Source organism: Aulonocara sp. 'chitande type north' Nkhata Bay, linkage group LG14, assembly GCF_057382095.1.
Source record: "Aulonocara sp. 'chitande type north' Nkhata Bay isolate Kocher_YH1m ecotype deep benthic linkage group LG14, A_spYH_male_GT1.1, whole genome shotgun sequence".
In the NCBI taxonomy this organism is placed as follows: Eukaryota; Metazoa; Chordata; class Actinopteri; order Cichliformes; family Cichlidae; genus Aulonocara; species Aulonocara sp. 'chitande type north' Nkhata Bay.
This window is the reverse complement of record NC_141357.1, coordinates 9,456,901-9,476,205: the sequence shown is the minus strand read 5'-3', so window position 1 is coordinate 9,476,205 and position 19,305 is coordinate 9,456,901. Positions and strand designations below refer to the sequence as shown.

The window sequence follows — 19,305 nt, the reverse complement described above, 5'->3', positions numbered from 1 at the left end:
TTATCTCTCTGTCTGACTGTTGGTCTTCCTGCCTGTCTGTCTGTCTCCTGCCTGTCTCACTACTGTTGATTGCATAATCATTTTAATGGAAGCAATCACATAACCACTGCAGACTATTTGTATGTGTGCTTTCGTCTCAAAGATGTAATGCAGCGGACGGGTCCTTCACAGTGAGTCACCAGGCTGGTGCACTGGTGAATATACAATAGAGTGGATTATACAGGTACACACTCACACACATACAAGCTCAAGTGGAAAACCATTCATCCCGCAGGAAAATAAAAGCACTATAAGCAATACTGTGGTTGTGCTCTTATGAGAGATCATTAATCCATCCATTTATAAGGGTGGAGTCTTGCTAGGCCGGAAAGGGGAGGAGAGGGTGAATTTGATGGAATTTGATGTTGGAAAGGGGAAGGTGGAGTGAGAGGAAGAGATTGGGTTTCTACTCGAAAGGGTACGTCTTTAATCCCCAATGAGAAATAAAAATAAAAAAAAAGTCCTGATCAAGATGAGAGACTGGCAAACATAAAGACAGACACATGGGAGAGGAAAGGAATAATGCACTGTGTCTGCTACAGCAAAACCATAAGCAGTAGGCTCTATATCATGAGATCAGTGTAGTACTGTGCACCGTAACTCTGAGCCTGGTTATGCACTTTCATACTCTATATTGTAGAATCATGAATACTACCATCTATATTGGGTTATCGACTATCAACAGAGATAGCAATGACAGTAGATTTACTGTATGTGTAAAACAGTGTCTATCTAGTCCCCTAGCATTTCAATATAAATGGCTGCAACCTCACATTTCTCAATAATCTCTTCTGCCAGTGGTGATATAATGAGATCTGCTGGTGTCAGCTTTTTCAAATGATGATAGTTTAATTGAAGAAAAAAAATTACCTGCACATCATCAGGCTGGTGTGCTGGCAAAGGTTAGACAGATATGTCCTGCCCTATTTTTCCCCCTTAATTAAAAATCATCAGCCAGCCAGTGTGGTCTTTTTTGTGGATCCAATTAATGAAATGAAACGCCAACAAAAAAAATCATAATCACCAATATATTCATCTGTTTTTTTCTTACTATAGTATTGACCAAGTTGCAGTTAAATAGTGGTAAAATTACATTTTATCCAAAATTAAATAAATATTAAAAAATACAGTTCTTACATTTTCAAGTACATTACAGCAAGTCTAGCGGTGGAGGCAGTTATCTTGGCTTAATATTACAATCAGAAACCTATCATGTCTGTGTGCTAGCATGTTAGCATAATGTTTTAGTGCTTTTGTAGCTATTAATAATTCATCAATCATCATAAAATTCCCACCATGTCATTATACTTGCTGCTTACTGTAAACTGCTGGCTGTCTGTTACATAGGAAAAAAATCTGAACACAGCCCAGGCATACGAAAATTCCCTGTTTTAGCTATGCATGCCGGCATGCTAATATTTGCCACTTAGCAAAATAAAGTACGGCTGAGGCTAGCACTATCCTTGATCGCTGCTGATGACCAAAGGTATTTCATTCAGAAAAATTATCAGGGACAGACATCCCATTCAAAGAATCCTAAATTCATATATTGGAGATAAAGTATCTGAATTTCAGGAGCGGGACCACGCCTCCAGTTCTACAAGCTGTTCGTTCTCATTCACGTGCCCCACCCTCCCTCTCCTTTTCAGTTCTTTAACGTCTTCACTTCTATTTAGTACATGGGGAACTGCCAGGCCTGAGAGCTGCCGCCAGTCCCCTTCGTGGCCTTCCCCAAACTGCAAATCAATTCATGTCTAAGCCTCACCTTATCTACTAAAATGCTATCAAACCTAAAATGAGGACATGGGCCCAGCGAGTAAATATGCATTTAATACATATAACATTCATATAATGAAAATCACAGCAAGAGCAAAGATGGTGGTAAAATTTCCCTTGCTTGGGAAAAAAAAGCTTTAGAAAACCTTTTATCGAACAAACACGGCAAACTTTTTTAGTGGATCAGAACTGACTGGAGATTCTTAAAATGTAATTTTTATGTCCAAAACAAATAGACAGTACTTCACAATAATTGTCCAAATAGCTCCCAGAGGTATTCAGAATAGCAGCAGAGTGGTGAGGCTTGCTTCAGCTCATCTAAATGTTTGTACAAGTGTTTTCAACCCACAGATGTATAGTGATAAGTCATTGTCCTGCTATGTCTCAAATCCATCCATCCATTCATTTTCTTCCACTTATCCAGTTCAAGGTGGCTGGAGTCTGTCCCAGCTGCCGCAGAATGATAGACAGGTGCACCCTGGACAGGTTGCCAGTCTGTCGTAGGACTAACAGAGAGAGACAACCATTCCCACTCACGTTCACATCAATGGGTAATTTTAAATGAATAAATAACTCCACTACCTGCAAGTCTTTGCCCAGAGAGAACCCACACAAACACGGGGTGAACATGCAAACTCCACACAGAAAGGCTACAACCAAATGGTGGGCATTCTTGATTCCCGTGAGACAACAGTGCTAGCCACCGCACCACGGTGCTGCCCTGTTACGAATTCACTGTAAATAAAAATGTCAAGCATGGTATGGTAAGACTGGAGGAAAAGTCAGAAGGTGTTAGCACCATACTTATAGAGACCTTCCAGTCTGAACCAATGCGCTGGACCAATTAATTCAAGCTGCCACATGCTAGCGTTGATCCTGGGCCACATGTGCAAACCGTGTGACGATTTGTTGCTCCATCAAAATGAAGCACAGGACACAGTCGATCAAGAGCGCAATGATCCTGGATGAGGATGCCGCAGCTATTTAAGTGTATTTACTTCTAAAGAAACCAGTGCAGCCAGATGTTTACTGCAGGAGGATGTATAAAGCTGTAGAGACATATGCGGCTCGCAGGCCTGGAGCCAATGCAAACATGTTTTTGTCTTCTTGTTCTGGTCAAATAAATTGCTTTTATCTTCACTCCTTTTATTTGGGCTCACCGCTGCTGACTGGACCTCACAATTCCTGGCGGGATAAACTAGACAGACACACATGTGGATACACACACAACACATTCAAACTGTATTTCATCTGTGTCTCTGTAGTTGGGTGTGCACGTGCAGATCTTTGTTTGCCTTTGAATTTCTGCGTGTGTGTGTGTGTGTGTGTGTGTGCTAGGAGGCCCCTGAGAGTGAATCAGCAGGTCCTGATGCATGTGAGTGAGTCGGGGCTGCCCGCTGGCCTGCCTGCGTAGACAAAAAAACTCATCAATGATTAAACGCCTGTGGCCATGTTTCAGAAGCTGCCTGCAACCACAGACACGCCATTGCCGGCAAATGGTGGGAGGGAAGGAGGGAGAGAATGGTGATAGAGAGAGCGAGACAATAAAGAGGGCTGAGCTAATGAGCAAAAATAAAAGAGATATATACCAAAGACTGAAAAGACTGGCAATCATCAGGTACCTTTCCTTCTCCTTCTCTTCCTCCTCCAGAACCCCTCAGTGCGGTTGGCTCTTCCCCACCTGTCCCCTTTTTTCCCTTCACCTCCATCTCCAAAATTTTAACCTGCCTCAACCATCCTTTCCTTTCCTTTCTTTCTTACCTCCATATCTCATTCCTATACCTGACTGTCCTTTCCCTCACTCCCTCCCTCCCACCCTCCCCTCCTCTTCCAATTACCAGGAGGAGTATGAGCAGAACCGCACACTTCACAGCTTTCAAGTGTTGGAGAAAGATCCTCCTGGGAATTATCCAGCAAGAGATGAATCCTCAAATGCTCCTCACCCCCACCTCCTCTCCCCTGCTACAATACCTACCCTTCCCCATTCTTCCCCATCCCCGTGCTTATAATTTCTCTCTCCCACCCCGTCTCGTTTTCTCTCTCCTTTCCTCCTTCACGCTGCTCCTCGGTAACCTTGTGTTTTTTCGCCCTCCAAGCAACCTCACGCCGTTGTGTCTGCACAGCTGAGGTGTGTCACATTACTTTTTGCAGACTAACTGTATTCGCTCAAAGTTATTTTTGCCATGTTTGCTTTTTTAAAATTATTGTTATTAATACTATTATTAATGGTTTCATGAAACTGAGGATTTCTCACAAAGAAAGAGGAGAAGGTGTTATTTTAAAGTTGCTTTTTCATGTTTTGCTTCCTCACCAGAGCATGCATTACCAAGAAAAGCAGCATCTTTTTAGATGCACATCACTGCCCATTGAAAAAACAAGCTAAAAAGGTTATTTAGTCATAAAAGATCTTGTTTTCACCTTTGTGGTAATGTATTTCTCAGATAATCTGAGCCTTTTGATTTGACTACTTAAAGAAGAAAGAGAAAATAAATGTTAGTAACAAAGAGAATACATTTCAATAAATCATTTTGTTGCTGCTGTTTATTGCAGTCACATGCAATGGAAATAGTATAAAGAAATCTATGCTCTTTAACTCCTTATTTAAAGATCATATGGATGGTGGAAGGAAATAAAAAATACAAAGGCGCCATGAAGAAATCATGACTTCTGTGTCTGTGAGCGCTGCTCAAATTAACCCTGAATTCTTCTCCCCAGCATTGCTCTTTTTCTCTCTTACTTACACCTCCAGCGTCTCTTCCTCCTCCTTCACCCCTCTTTCCCATTTCCCTCCAACGCTAACATGAAACCAGCGCTTCAGCCTGACTGACTGGTTGATAATCTCCTCCTTTGGCTGACCACAGTGGAAGCCTCATTAATTTAGCGCTTTCATCCGAAAGGGAATTACCCTGGCCTCCCCACACACAAGCTAACAGGCCTACCTGTTGACTTTTCGCACTCTCTTTTCCACCTCACTTTTTCCTTTAAATTTTCTCATAATTTCACTCCTTTTTCCTTCCTCTTTGTTTTTTTATTCAGCACATTCAAGCATGGTATTGGCATGACATCTGCTCGAACTGACTGAATTTAATATGATGTTTCATCTTCTTCTGTCCTACCCCCGTTATGTGCAGATACACAAAAAGGTCAGCTCGGCCATTGAGAAAGAAATGCGCGTTTCCATGGATACCACTGTCACAAAAATACAAAACTTGATTAATCAAGGTTGAGGTTTAGACGGGAATTAACAAGTGATGTCTGAATGCTCTCATCCCAGCGTCTGTCTGGTCTCTACGATCACCGAAGGCAGCAAACGCCCCTGTAGGGCAGGTGCAGATGGGAAGAAGACATGAGGATCAGGTACAAAGGTGAGGGAAGAGAGGAGCAGGGGAGGATTTTGGGAACAGATGAGGCAAAAAGAAAGAGAAAAGAGGATGAGAAGGAGGAGGAGGAAGCACAAAGGAGAGAGGAGGAATGGAGGTAAAATAGAAAAAAGAAGAAGTGTCTCTTGTTGTATCGGAGCAGCGGCGTGTGAAAACACACACTCTGCACTCCTGTCGTCTCGCTGCTTAATGAGGAGAGCTTCTCGGGAGAAGCGCATGCACGCACATACACAACGCGGGAAAAGACACCCGCGACCGCACGCATACAGTAGAGCGCACGCGCGCGCACACCGAGATTTACAACCAAGCCTTTTTAATAATAACTTTTGCCGTCCAGTTTCAGTCCCATCCCCCTCTTGCTCTCTTTAATGTGATGAATGAGAGTCTCTGTAACCCCTTGCAGCCACACACACAGACGCGCACACACATGCAATTACAATCTGAGATATTGTACAGTTTTTCCATGAAACAAAGGGAAAAGAAACAAGCAACATATAGGGCACAAATCACGTCAGACTACATTCACATAGATGCAAAATCCCAAATGCTCAAGAAGACATTTTCAGAGGTTTTTTTATGCAGACAACGAGGCAGAGATGCAGTCAGATGGAAACCGTCAGTCACAGATGAAAAGTCACTAGCTTCCTTCCTCTCTCGCTCTCTCTCGCTCTCTCTCCATCTTCCTACTTTCCCTCCTTCTTCCATCCTCTCCCCCTGTCTTCCTCCTTGCACTTTCATGCGTTCTCATTATTGCTACTGCTCCCTCTGCCTCTGATTCGATCTCTTCACTCTGCTTCATTGTGCTTCTTCTTCTTCTGTTTTTTTTTGTTTCCCTCTTCCTTATTTGGCCTCTCTATTTTTCCCCCCTCTGCTTTACTCTCAAAGAGGAAATTGGAACTCTTTCCTGCAATCCATCTGTTGTCACACTGGTGCCTGCATCGGTGCCATCATGCTCTGTTCTTATTCTGTTTTCTCCCCCCATTTTTTTTTGTTGCTTTTTTGCACCCCACTCTTATACAACCACACATACACAAGCACCACTTTTACTCATGTCCAGTCAGCAGGTTGCGTAACTCCCAATCCATTGTGGGACTGGATGCATGCATTTCTGTGTGTGTGCAATGTGAGCGTGTGCTCTCAGAGATGACATTGCAAAGTAAAGAGGACAGAGACAGTTTTGGTGCATAATAAAACTTGATCTATGGCTGCTTTGTAATCACACTGACCCACAGGAACAAAGATACACACACACACAGGCACACAGGCACACAGGCACACGTACACACAAGCGTACAATCCGTCAGGCTCTGCAGTATTCTGATATGTGCACATTTAGCAAATAGACACACACAGACGCACACTACCACCCCATAAATCATGCATGTAAAGAAATCACACACAAACGCGCACACGCAGGAAATGCCGATGCGTGCAAAACTTTGTGCACACACACACGCACGCTCTTACAAAGAATCGCTCCGTGGCTTGTGTCCCTGTCCGCAAAGAGTTAAAATGCAAATTATTAATCCTATTTTGTTCCAGGGACAGAGCCAGCTGGGAATGTGACTGTGAAATCCTGTTTGAATTGGGCCCTACTTCACATGGTCCACTATGTTAGCCCTGCGCTCTCACACGGAAATGTCAAAAATGACCAACCGGGGGTAAAAAAAAGAAAAGAAAAAAGAAAAAAAAGAATAGATATGCATACAAAAGCAAAAATTTGACAAAACAAGTAGAGCACAGATTGTATTTTGTTGTGCCACCGCAACACTGAAATTAAGAGTGTGAGTTTCTGTAAGTGGTGACATTATCTTTGCATTTAATGCTGCTTGTGCTAACTTCTAATTGGAATTTTATTCTGCACAAACAAGAGCTGCAAGTGGCTTCGCTACTGTACGTGGGGGCTTGGCAGCTTCCCAGGAGCAACAACGCTGTAGTTTAGACCAAGTGCAAAAAGTTTGCATCCCTCAAACCTTTTACTTCTCGCTCTTTCCAATGTTTGCATTGTTCCGTCAATAATTTACAAGCGTGACGTGGCGCTCAAGTTTTACGGCTGCGGTAAATCCATTCACTGACAGAAAACTAGACAGCAGGAGATGGATGGAGGGTGAGCGTGGATTTGGCACGGTGGTAGGGGAGGGGTTGTGGTGTGGTAGTGTGGGAGGCTTATCCAAACATGGCCAAGACAACTGAGGGACCACAGAACAACCATCCAGCAAGCCACAACACCACATCTTAAGACAGAATACCAAATGAAGCAGACTCCAATATTACCCTGCCTTCACCACTCCAACTGTCTGGGGGGATCTATATGATGAATCATGAAGAGGGTTTTTTTTTCTTCGTCTTCTTTTTCTTTCAGTTTCTCGCTCTGCTTCTCTCTTTGTCTGTTGTCTCTCTCCCATTCTTTATGTTATTTTTAATGAACTCTGCACCCCCTCCTGCTCCTTCTCCCTCCACTTCAACTTCTTCCACCCTGCCTTCTTTCATTCTCTCTCCCCCTCTCCCTCCTTCCATCCTTTTTCTTCTTCTCTCCATAGCTCTCCTTCCCTCCTCCTCTACCACCTATCTCTCACTCTCTTTCTCTCTCTCTCTCTCTCTCTCTCTTTTCAATGTACATAACAGTGTACTCTTTAGGAGGGAGCCCTGGCGGTATCCATGGCAACCGGATTGCTAGGCAACAGCCGTTTCTCCCTTCCTTTTTCCTGCGCCGTGCAGCAGCGGCAACAATCAACCAATCAAAAGCTGAGAAGGAACGTTCGAGTACATGAAAAGTTCAGAACACATCCAGAAAGCAGTGAATGCTGGTTCCACATGTGAAAATACACACAATGTACTGATGGATGCACCAGCAACACAAAAATATACACCAGCCTTTCCAGTTTAATGAAGTTGTCTGCACTGCGGTGAATATTCAGCTACTTTTGAAGATGTTTTTTTATCATTTGTCTTATAATCAGATCATTTTTTTTTTCATTTTTATGTCTTTGCTGTTTCAATGTAGCAAATTTAACGTAAATGTTTCCTGCATATTAAATCAAACTGAAAGGACATGACTCAAGTTTAATTAGTCTTTGGATTGAAACTTAAAAACAGCAATGTGTTTAGGCCAGCATGATCTTATTCCAAAACATGAGATAATCAGGAGAAATTATCTATTTGTTCATGTAAATGGAGAATATATTTCCCGTTTTACCTGTCACAGGATTCATATCTTTGATGTAGTAGGATGTAGGTTTTTGGCTGTACCACATGTGTTCTCTAAACTCCACAGAGAGGACAGGTCAACCAAGGGAACACAGTGTTAAGATCATCTGTTGTATCTGCGCAAAAAATAAAATTTTCTAATCCTAAACAAGTAGCATCATTGCCTAAACCCAACAGAGTCGCTCTGGTTCCTAAGCTTGAGAAGTTTTTAGTGCCTAAATTTAACAAAACAACAAACGAAGTGTCAAAGTAACGGCAGATAATGTCTATAAATGATTCCAGGGGACTCAAGTTGTGGTTCCTGGGGACAGATGAAATGACTTAATAAGCCACCAACCGGTACAGTCTCCAGATGCAGACTTTTTTGCCCCTTTCAAGCTAATAAAACATCACTTCCTGTGAATGCACGTAAATCAATAGATATGCATGCAATACACTGAACGGGCTGAGATATGAGACAAAAAAAAATTAATTAATTAAAAAAAAAACTGGGGTTAACTGTGTCCATGAAGATGAATCACAAGTATGCATTTTCAGAGTATGTCAAAAAATGTCATGAGACTGTTAAAATAAAAACTATTAAAAAATCTTGGAAAAACATGGAAAATGTCTTTTTTTTTTACAAAAATTTATGGGCATTTCTTTAAACTGTAAAATTCTATGTGTAGTTAAAAGAAGGGGGAAAAAATATCCGGAAAAAAGTAACACGAAAAATTTTAAAACTGTGTTGGAGGGTTTGTTTTTGTTTTTTTGACCGTGTATGCAATTAAACCTCTGGCCATGAATGAAATTTAGGAGACATGCTTCAAAATCTTATAAGATGAAGCTAACAGTAATCAGAAGTCTATTAAACACAAAGGGCATTTAAACATAGACAAAATGAGTGCATGAAACATTAAGCCATTGCTCCACTTTGTCCCTAGGACTTACAGTCAGGTTTTGGTAGCAAACAGCATTTAGTGCAAAGACTTCCCATCTAGTCCCAGTAGAGACACATCTGTATCTGCCCAGTGACATTGCTATAAATGTCAGCGCAACAAACACGAGAGCTGCCGGAGTCTTCCAACACCTCAAATCACCTTTTCCGATATTCCGAAGACAAAGACAGATGGAAGTAGAAGGGGGGGGGGGGGGGCACTGCTGAGCACAGCTGAATGACAACAGACACAAAGTGGGTAGTGGCCATTTCAGGTTCTCAGTGTTTGGTTGATCAAAATTCCTGCTTCGCTTCAGCCTGCAGAGAGCAGGAGGAGAGCGGGGAGGCCATTTTGAAACACAAGAAAAAAAATGTAAGTGGGGAAAAAAACCACAACAACCAACAATGGTGAGTAGGAACAGAGGGATACTGACCTTCAAAGGGCTCAATTACATGTCTCACTCACACACACACACACACAAACACGCACACAGACAAATTTGGAGTTGGGCGTGATTGGCCATACAGCACTCTCACGCAGCTCAGTGTCACAGAGAGGCGTGCGCACATTCATGGGCATGCATGTGCGTGAGTTAGGTGCATTTTTTTAATAACACACACACACACACACACAGACACACACATTCTGTGTCCCTGCTGCTCTACACCGTAGGACCGTCTGTCCGTCCAGATAAAGTGGCCTCTGAATCTCAGTTCTGATTTGAGAGAGGAGGCTTTAATGACAACTACACCCCCGTCCCCCTCTCCTCCCTCCCCCACTCCCTCCCACACATCCCCCCCCCCCCTTCTCTTTTTGTTTTTTCTTTTATTTCACTCAGTCATCCATTCCCATATTCACAGGTGCTGTTTTGCTCTGTTTGGGTAATTCTCATTTTATCTACCCATCTTATATCCCGACTCTTCTCCCATTATTTTACTCTTCCTCGCTCTCTGTCTCGCTCTTCTTTTTCCTGCTTTTCTCTATTGAAGTCCACAAAACCAATTTTCAGGTGGACAGTGCAGGGCCGACCTCTAAAGTAAACATCCCCCCTTACTTCTCCCCCCTCAGCCTCCTCCCTCTCATCTCCGTCTCCTACCCCCAGCCCTCCAACCATCACACCAATGCCAAAAAAAGACCCCCACCTCTCAATATTCTGCTCTCCCTCCCTCTAACCTCCAGCCTCTTCTACTACTTCTCCTGTTTGGAGAAAGAGAAACATAGTATGTTGTGCGGTCATGAATTTTAATGGCGCAGCTCATTTTTGAGTAAACAGTATATCAGCTAGGATCCACGAATACGTGGAGGGTTAGTAACGGTGGTTGATTTTAGCGATGGTACACACAAACAAAGAAATTAATTATAAGGAAAGCCAAAGCAGATGGATGGAGAGAATGGAAAGCGGGGGGGGGCGGGGGGGATGCAGAGCAAGATGAGGAAAAGAAAAGTGGTGAAAGATGGACTCGCAGAGCAAGAGGGAAGGAAAAGCTCATCTCCTCGTGGAGTAATCTGTCGTTTATCACGCTGATGGAAAAACAGAGAGAGCAGAGAGGGGCGAGGCTCCAAAAAAAACCCCAAACAGACTTTTATAGTTTCTCTAATAAGTTTGTGTGTTTTTCGGCTCACCCTTGTGTGTCAGGGATGCTGCATACATGCTATAGTGTCTAGACAGCGAGAATATAGCATGAATTATGCATGCGGGGTTGCTCTCATTCAAGGGAAGCCGTATTAATATTATTACATATGTGGCAATATACCAAAAGATGGAGGGTGGAGGGTGGTGGAGCCTCTTCCATGGCACTTGGCAGACTGGTTAAATGTAAAATGTTGCACACACACACACACACACACACACACACACACACACACACACACACACACACACGTGCACATATATAGACACACACAAACACGCACATCAATGCATTTACACTCACAGAGTCTTGCAAATGCATATGCACTTGTGCATTTGGAGTCTCTCTCTCTCACACACACACACACACACACAAGCACACACACACACACACACACCAACCAAAAGGCTAAGCTTTCTTTTTCATTTCAGCAGAGAAGATTGGGTTTTCTGGAGCCGTGTTTGACTGTGTGTGTGTGTGTGTTCACGTGACCATGTGTGTGATTTCTGACTGCTTGGGAGGGAGTAATGGGGGATATTAAACAATTCAAATGCTGTCTCTCTTGCTCTCCTCCACTGGAGAGACCTAATACTGCAGCCTGGCCACACACACACACACAAACACACACATTTTACAAACACACACAAAGATATATATAGAGAGAAATGTATATATATTAGGGGTGCAACGATACACAAAATTCACGGTTCGGTTCGGTTCGATACTTTGGTGTCACGGTTCGATATTTTTTCGATACAAAAAAAATGTTCATGCATTTTTAATTTGTCATTTATTAAAATTATAAATATATATTTTAACTCAAAAGTACAGTTTTTAAATTTAACCCTAACCCTAACCCTTGTGCGCGTTTTTTATTTTGACAGCGAATGCGCACCTGCGGACCACTTATGTGCACCCCTGGTTATTTAGCTCGTCATATTGCAGCCACAGAAATTCTTTTGTCCATGAAACCATAAAGCTGCACTTTCTTTTTGCCTTATAGTCTGATTTGTCATAACTTCTCCGTTTTGTGGTAAGCTTTTCTTTGGCTGTCACTTCTTCACCCTGACCTGTCTTGTTTGGCTCAGCAGAACTGAAATGCTTTTACACGCACTCACATAAGCTCAGCGATTCTCTGCGCGATCAACCTCTCACATGTTTAAGCTGCGGGAGATTTCACTTGTCATGTTTGCATAGTAAGCTAACGATTAATAAGACGATGTCAGAGGAATTGGTGCACAAATTATCATCACTCACAGATCAGTGCTGTCGCTCTCTATACACAGTTCGCACGATTGCAAAGTGAAAGCAAAAAAACAAGCGCAAATTCAAACGCGACTTCAATATGTCACATATTGACAGTGGCTCACCGATGCCAATGACATAATTACCCAGCTACATTTCTGAAAGAATGCAAAAGCATTGACATATATTTTTCCTACAATAGCCCGACGGGCAGGGAAGAGATAGATTTTGGTAGCCCGACTGAAAAAAATCGCTAGCCCCGGGACGTCGGGCTAGCGATATTGCGAGCCCTGTATCTGATTGAGGAATCACTCATCTTTGGAAAAGAGAGTTTATTACAGAGAAATGGCTCTTTCCAAAATAAAAGCTATACTATCCGCTTCTTCTGGGCTATATTCTCAGCAGCATAAGGAGAATCATGTGCTAACAGCTGTCTAAATGACTCGGCTAAAGTTAGTAGCATGCTTGTTGTTTTTGTCTTTGCACTAGGATGATGTCGGTGTAAATGTGCAGTCATATTCGTTGTGTTCCCACTAGTGCTTTCAGGTTAATCTCGTTGAAATTACCTTAACGCCACAACACGGCAAATCTCCGTTAACGAGCTACTGCCGATCGCTCCGTGCATGGGGCTAGACGGCCAACACATTAACGAGCTAACTGCGCTAACACACTAGTTCACACCAATGTCATTGAGCATTGCATGGCACATCCAACATACTGTTTTACTTTAGTCCATGACTCGCTTACCTTCAGGGTCATACGTCACATGAAAACCAAAATAATTCCAAACGCCAGATCTGAATGAGGGTCAATTTGCCTGTTGCAAGGAGAGCTTAACTTCTGTGGACATTGTTGCAGTGCAGATAACGTGGATGTGTGTGTTTTGTGTGTTTATCTGTGTGCTCTATTCTGAGCAAATTGCTTGTTTTAAGACCAGGAGGAACAAAGAAAGAGGATGATTCGTCTGTGCTCTTCTTTCAAATGTCCACAGCTATTTCTTTTTCCTTTTTTTTGTGAACAACTGTAGCCAATTTACTCATGATTACTGACCAAAACACAATCTCCCGTAGGATAAATGCATGCTATTGTCCTTAAAAGAAGTCTTCAAAAAACAAACAAATCACACACACACACAGAAGACAACACTGAACGCCGAACACGGCAATAGAAAACTGGTCCGGGGGATGAGAACAAATAGCCAAAGAAAAAAAAGCAGAGCAATTTTGATGCTGCAGCTGACAGGATCAAGAGTCGAGGCCTGATTCCCAACCTGTTCATAGAAACCTAAATATTTGCTTTACTTGTTGTTCATTGGCACTTATTGCTCTCTTATCGTACCCATGATACGTTTAGCAGAGCCGTTGTAGCCTTGTGCTAAGTGCAGGCTTGGGATCCCAAACACCAACAGCAGCGTTCTGCATATACTACAGTACCATTCAGTGAATCACACTGCAAAAGTGATCTCTGGACAGTCTCATGCTATATAATGTCTGTACAAACCTGTGCCCCTCCAGATTTTGCAAAAGGCCCCTTTATAGCTTTGGGAAATCTGCCAGTTTTCAATAATTTTCACACTTACTTCTCACAGTTCATTTTATTTAATAGGTAAAAATAACACAGGGAATAATGTGGCATGAGAGGAAACCAAGGTGAGTTTTAAAGAGAATAAATGTCCACAGAGGTGTGACTTTTTTCATGATGCACAATAATGTGTTCAAGACAGTTGTAAGCAATTACATATATATTGACTGCAGTCTAATAAACTGCTTCATGTAGTGCCTGGGCCTGGGCTCCATTTCCCAAAGGCATCTTTTTTACTAAGACTGTCGTCAGCAGACTTACAATGGGCCTTAAAATGCTTTAGGGAAACAGGGCTCTGTTTTGTATGTGCAACCTCACTGGAAAACCAACAGGAAACTGACTATTATTTACGTTTGTTACACCTGTGTCATTCCTGTTTAAATGGTTTCTATGAAAAATTAGTGAAAACTCAGTGACAGTGAACATGATTTCTCTGAAGTTATCAAATGTGATGGGCCTGTTTACATTGCGTGCAAATGTTTCTAAACTACAGTTTACTGCATTTGCCAAACCAGGTGTGCAGCCGTATCATTTTAAAAAATCAGTTTGGCTGAGTCAACAGTGATTAAAGTATGGCATGAGGCATAAAAAAATATTCCTTCATTAAAGTCGAATAATCAGCTTGTTTAATGTGTGCTTTGCTTGACTCACTGGTCCCTGCACTGGAAGGAAGCATTTGCATTGCATCTGAACTCACAAGGTGTCTAATTAATCCAAAATGAATATAATTCTGAGAATTGTGATCTGGACGCTTCAGCAGGAGCTAAAATAAACTTTATAACACCTTACATACTTTACAACTTTGCTTCAGTTTGTAACAGTACTACAAGTCTGGATTTCAAGCACACCACAGCACTGAAACTGTGCTTTTAAAAGTTTTACATGACCTCCTAACAATAAAAATTACTGACCTAGAAGATTCTGTCATTTTAGTATTCATTCATGTAATTTTTTAAAACCTTAGCCCTGATTTTAATATTGTATTTCATGGTATTCTTATCTCTCAGCTTCTTCAGAATCAAAAGAATTGTGCTGAAAATGGTTTAAATGTTATTTAACCAACAAAGGTTTTACAGTTAGACTACCCAGATAGCAAAATTGGTATGGCCCAGATCTGGCCCACACAATGTGCTTACACATGGCCCACATACCACAAAGAATGACGGCCCTTTGGTGGCCCAGATCTGGTTTGCCAGATGTGGCCCACACATGGGCCAGCACAAGGCCAGTTGCAGACACACTGTTGGCCCTGTGCTGGCCCAGAACAGTTTCAGCTCTGGCCCCAGATGTCAGCCTAATGTGTACCTTAATCAAGCCATGTAATAACAACATCCGCCGGAACATAATAGTGCAAAAGTAATATGACGAAACTCTGTATGGACTGATTCTTATATAGTGCTTTTCTACTCTTCCAGATTACTCAAAGTGCTCTATACAACATGCCACATTCATACACTTCCTCGAAATTGAGCGCTTCTTAACTACAGGCACACACATTCTCACTCTTGACATGCAGACTAGAGGAGCCAGGGATCGAACCACTAACCTTCCAATTAGTAGGTGACCTGCTGTACCTCCTGAGCTACAGCCACCCACTGGCAAAGATGAGTAAACCGTCACTAGGTAGTGGATAAAGTGTACACTCACAAACCTGTCAAACCTGCATTTGAACCGTTGGCTACCATAGCAGTATAGTATTGCAACAAGGCACTTGGGTCTTCTAACTAAAATAGGAAAATAGGAACATAAATAGTGCCATCATTGCCAGACCTGGCCAACATCTGGTTGACATACACTCTGTCATGACACCAGTTAGTCAGAAGTGCCAGCTTGATGCCAGATCTGGGCCAGACCTGTTTTCTATTAGCCTGGGCCACATAAACCAAACCACAATCGGGCCAGATATGGCATGCCATCACATAGACAGTGCCATCTATGGCAGGCCTGGCCCATATCTGGATGACATACCACTTACCACACCAGAAGACAGCCAGCAGTGCCGACTTGATACCAGATCTAGGCTAGACCAGCTTGCTATGTGGGTAGGGGTTACATCTTCCTCAATAACCCTGTGCTTATATGGGGTCCCCCAGGGGTCCATTCTTGGCCCAGTCCTTTTTCATACTCATACAGGAAACAGAGGTCATTGTGTTTTAACCTTTACAACATTGTCCCTATAAGGAATTATAAAAACCATTTGCGAGGAACCTGGAATTGATTTTTAACAATAATCTAACTTGTGACAAATAGATTAACACAGTCATTAAAACTAGATTCTTCCATCTATGATACTAGCAAAAGTGAAGCAATTTCTCTGATTCGGAGACGTTAAGAGAGCGATCCAGCTTCGCTATTATAATAATCATTATTCAGGTGTCAATTTGTCAGTGCTTAGCCGACTGCAGTTAGTCCAAAATGCTGCAGCACGGTTATAAACTGCCACAAGCAAGCAAGACTACATATCTCCCATATTCAAGCCCCAACTGGTCATGGCAGACGGCTGCTGCTCTCTGAGCTCAGTTCTGCTGGACGTTCCTTCCTGTTAAAAGGGGAGTTTTTCCTTCCCACTGGTGCCAAGTGCTTGCTCACAGGGAGTTCTCTGATTGTTGGGGGGGGGTTGTATTATTGTAGGGTGTTTCTATTTGTTTCCTATGCAAATAAAAATTAATTGAACTAAAATGAATTAAATATTTGCATTTCAAGTTCTTTTAACTGTGTTGTGTTTACGCGGGTTTAGTCACTTTATATTTCCTTTCTTAAACCCTGACATTTTAACAGCATTTGGCCACACTTGTGCTTTAAGCTTAATTGTAACATCATTATGGAAAGGCGCTGCTAATGCGGGTGTAATGTTTGTTAAGCGCACCACCTTAAACGTTTGTGTTACTATACACACACCATACAAACAGAGAATGGGAATGCATACATCCATTGCAAAATTTTGAATACTAATGTTAAAAAGAATAATTTGGAAGATGCCAGTGCAGCTACCCATATTTTTTCATTTTGTTTTTATTGTTATTACTTCCTTTTTGTTCAGTCAGAACTACAAATATGAATGTTGTGAGATTGGGAAAAAAATCACTATATACACTAGAGTTCATATTTTGGAGCTAATGAATGTCACAAAACGCTAGTTAATGTTTTAGATACTTTAGTCAGTCTGAAAAAACATTTCATCTGTAACCCAGCATAGCTGTCGACATTCTCTTCAAGAAGAGCTGAAGGCATTAGCGAGCGCTATCATCATTACTACCTCATGATATTATGGACCACTGCATTAAGAGATTCTCATTAGGCCCTTGATAGCTGCAGCCATATTGCATCCTGTAAAAAAAAAATGTACATACACTAGAAGTTGATGTCTAAAGAGTGTGATGGAAATGTTCCTTACTGTAGTATGACTTGTAAACTAGCACTTCTTTAAAATTGATCAGCGCCAGTTAAAAGCTCATTAACAACTGATATGTATTCACAGCAAAGGCTGAGGTATACAATTAAGTAAAATAGATGATGGTTGGGTAGAAGAACCTTTACAGTCTGGGTAATTTCATTTCTCTAACTTTCAGTATCCTGGTCAGATCTCCCAATGCCCCTTAGAAATGGATGCATGACTTAGACCTTTTTTGACTAAGTACTAATTTTTAGTTGGTGAATTTAATTAGATGAATTGCACCTTTAACTCTTGAAATCATAAAGAGAGATGGCATGGTGTAAGTCTATCACAAGTGTAAAGTTCTTTTTTTAATGTTGTCAGAAACACACAAAACAGTCTCTATGTGATAACATATCTAATTTGTCTTGATCTCACAATAAATGTGTTAAATGTGCTGTCATTATTACCATCTGGTCCCATTCTTCCCAATAAATCTTACACTGTTGAAAAGTCTGATTATTTCCACTTAAATAGTGCCATGTTTGTGAGGACAATTTGTGGGTTGAGCAGCAGAGTTGAGTATGTGAGTTGCTCTAATGAAAAAGTTGCCAAATCTTCTCTGTGGCTATGTTCAGTCTGTTCTGGATTGTCTGGGTAAAGAGCTGTCGGCCAAATCATCCTCCACACCTTGACTGTAAATCTGTAGAAGACTGCGGTTCCTAAATGTGGACAGGATGAGGAAACACAGTCTTCTTGGGACAGCCTATATCTGATATCAACTGTTATATGGAACTAGTGCTCGCTCCAAATAATGCTGCATCTTGGTTTTACAGAGCATCATCTTAAAGTTGCTCTATGCCACAGGCCCTATTCAGATCAGTCAAACTTGGCATGCTTGGAGCAGACACCAGCTGACCACTATCAGGCAGCAATCAGGCTCCTAATTGTCACCATCTTGGGTACCAGGAGTTCAAAACAAGAGTCAATAGGAGATAACTCATCTGAATTTCAGGATTGGGACCACACCTTCATACCCTTCCGGTTCTCTATATATTACGCCACCCTCCCTCCTCTTTTTCAGTTCATTCACTACTCATTAGTACATGCGGATCTACCCAGCCTGGGAGCCACCGCCACTGAAGCCTTCCTCTACCCACAGCCTCAATTCATGTTCAAGCCATCTGCCATTAACTACTAGAAATGCTGTCAAACCTAAAATGAGGATGTGGTCCCAGCTAGTGAACAGCAGAAGCTGTTTGACGTTGACAGAGAAGACCTGGCAAGTTGGCAACTCTGCTGCTCAACCCGCAAATTAATTTTCAAATCCGGCACCATGTAAGGGGAAATACACAGGCTTTCCAACAGTATAAGATTCATTGCATCGATTAGACAAGCATTGTTACAACAACAAAAGGATCGACCGAAAACAAATGTCCTCACTTTTTGTGCTAAGATTAGTCACGGTAAACACCCAGGCTCACAGTTATTCATAAAATCACAACTGCAAATAGTGATTGAGAATTTATGAACAATGTTTTGAACTTTACCGAAGAGATCAACAGTTCACACGTCATGACCCATCCTTTCTATGTGTTGGAAATAATTAATAATTATGTTGAAAAATGAACATTGTCTCAGGTGCACGTATTGATCCTGCTGCTGCAGGAAACCCTACAAAGCTGCAGGAGTAAATAAAACATGTAAAAGCAACAACTTCAGCTCCTGCTAAAGTTTGTCAAACCCAGATTTGTGGCAGGAACCTCACAGCGACTGGTCTGTGTGTGCACGTTCTGAAAGCAGGTAGCAGGGCAGGCACAAATCACAGGCACACAATCAACATATACAAAAATGTATCTGTTGTTTTGCTTATATTAAACACTGTGGTTGTGCTTTATTTCAAATAGACATTCATCATTGCGACTGACATGACTGATGATCATGTGCTTGTTTTGGTGTTCCCTCAACCCGCCCTATGAATAGCAAGTATGCTACATTATAATGATGCATTTGTACATTCAGAAATAGCTATCTTGTCACTTCTGAAAAGTTTCTATACAGTATTGATACAGTGGTAATAGTAGAAGTTTGAATGAGGTCTGACAGTGACATTAGCTCAGGGCTACAGCAGCCAAATCCCTGAAAGGTTAAACATT

General features: G+C 41.9%; 1 protein-coding gene across 2 annotated transcripts in view; it reads right to left on the bottom strand.

Moving 5' to 3' along the window:
• Positions 1-19,305, bottom strand: part of dpf1 (double PHD fingers 1) — a 54,975-nt gene that overhangs the window by 14,229 nt on the left and 21,441 nt on the right. The window lies entirely within an intron of this gene.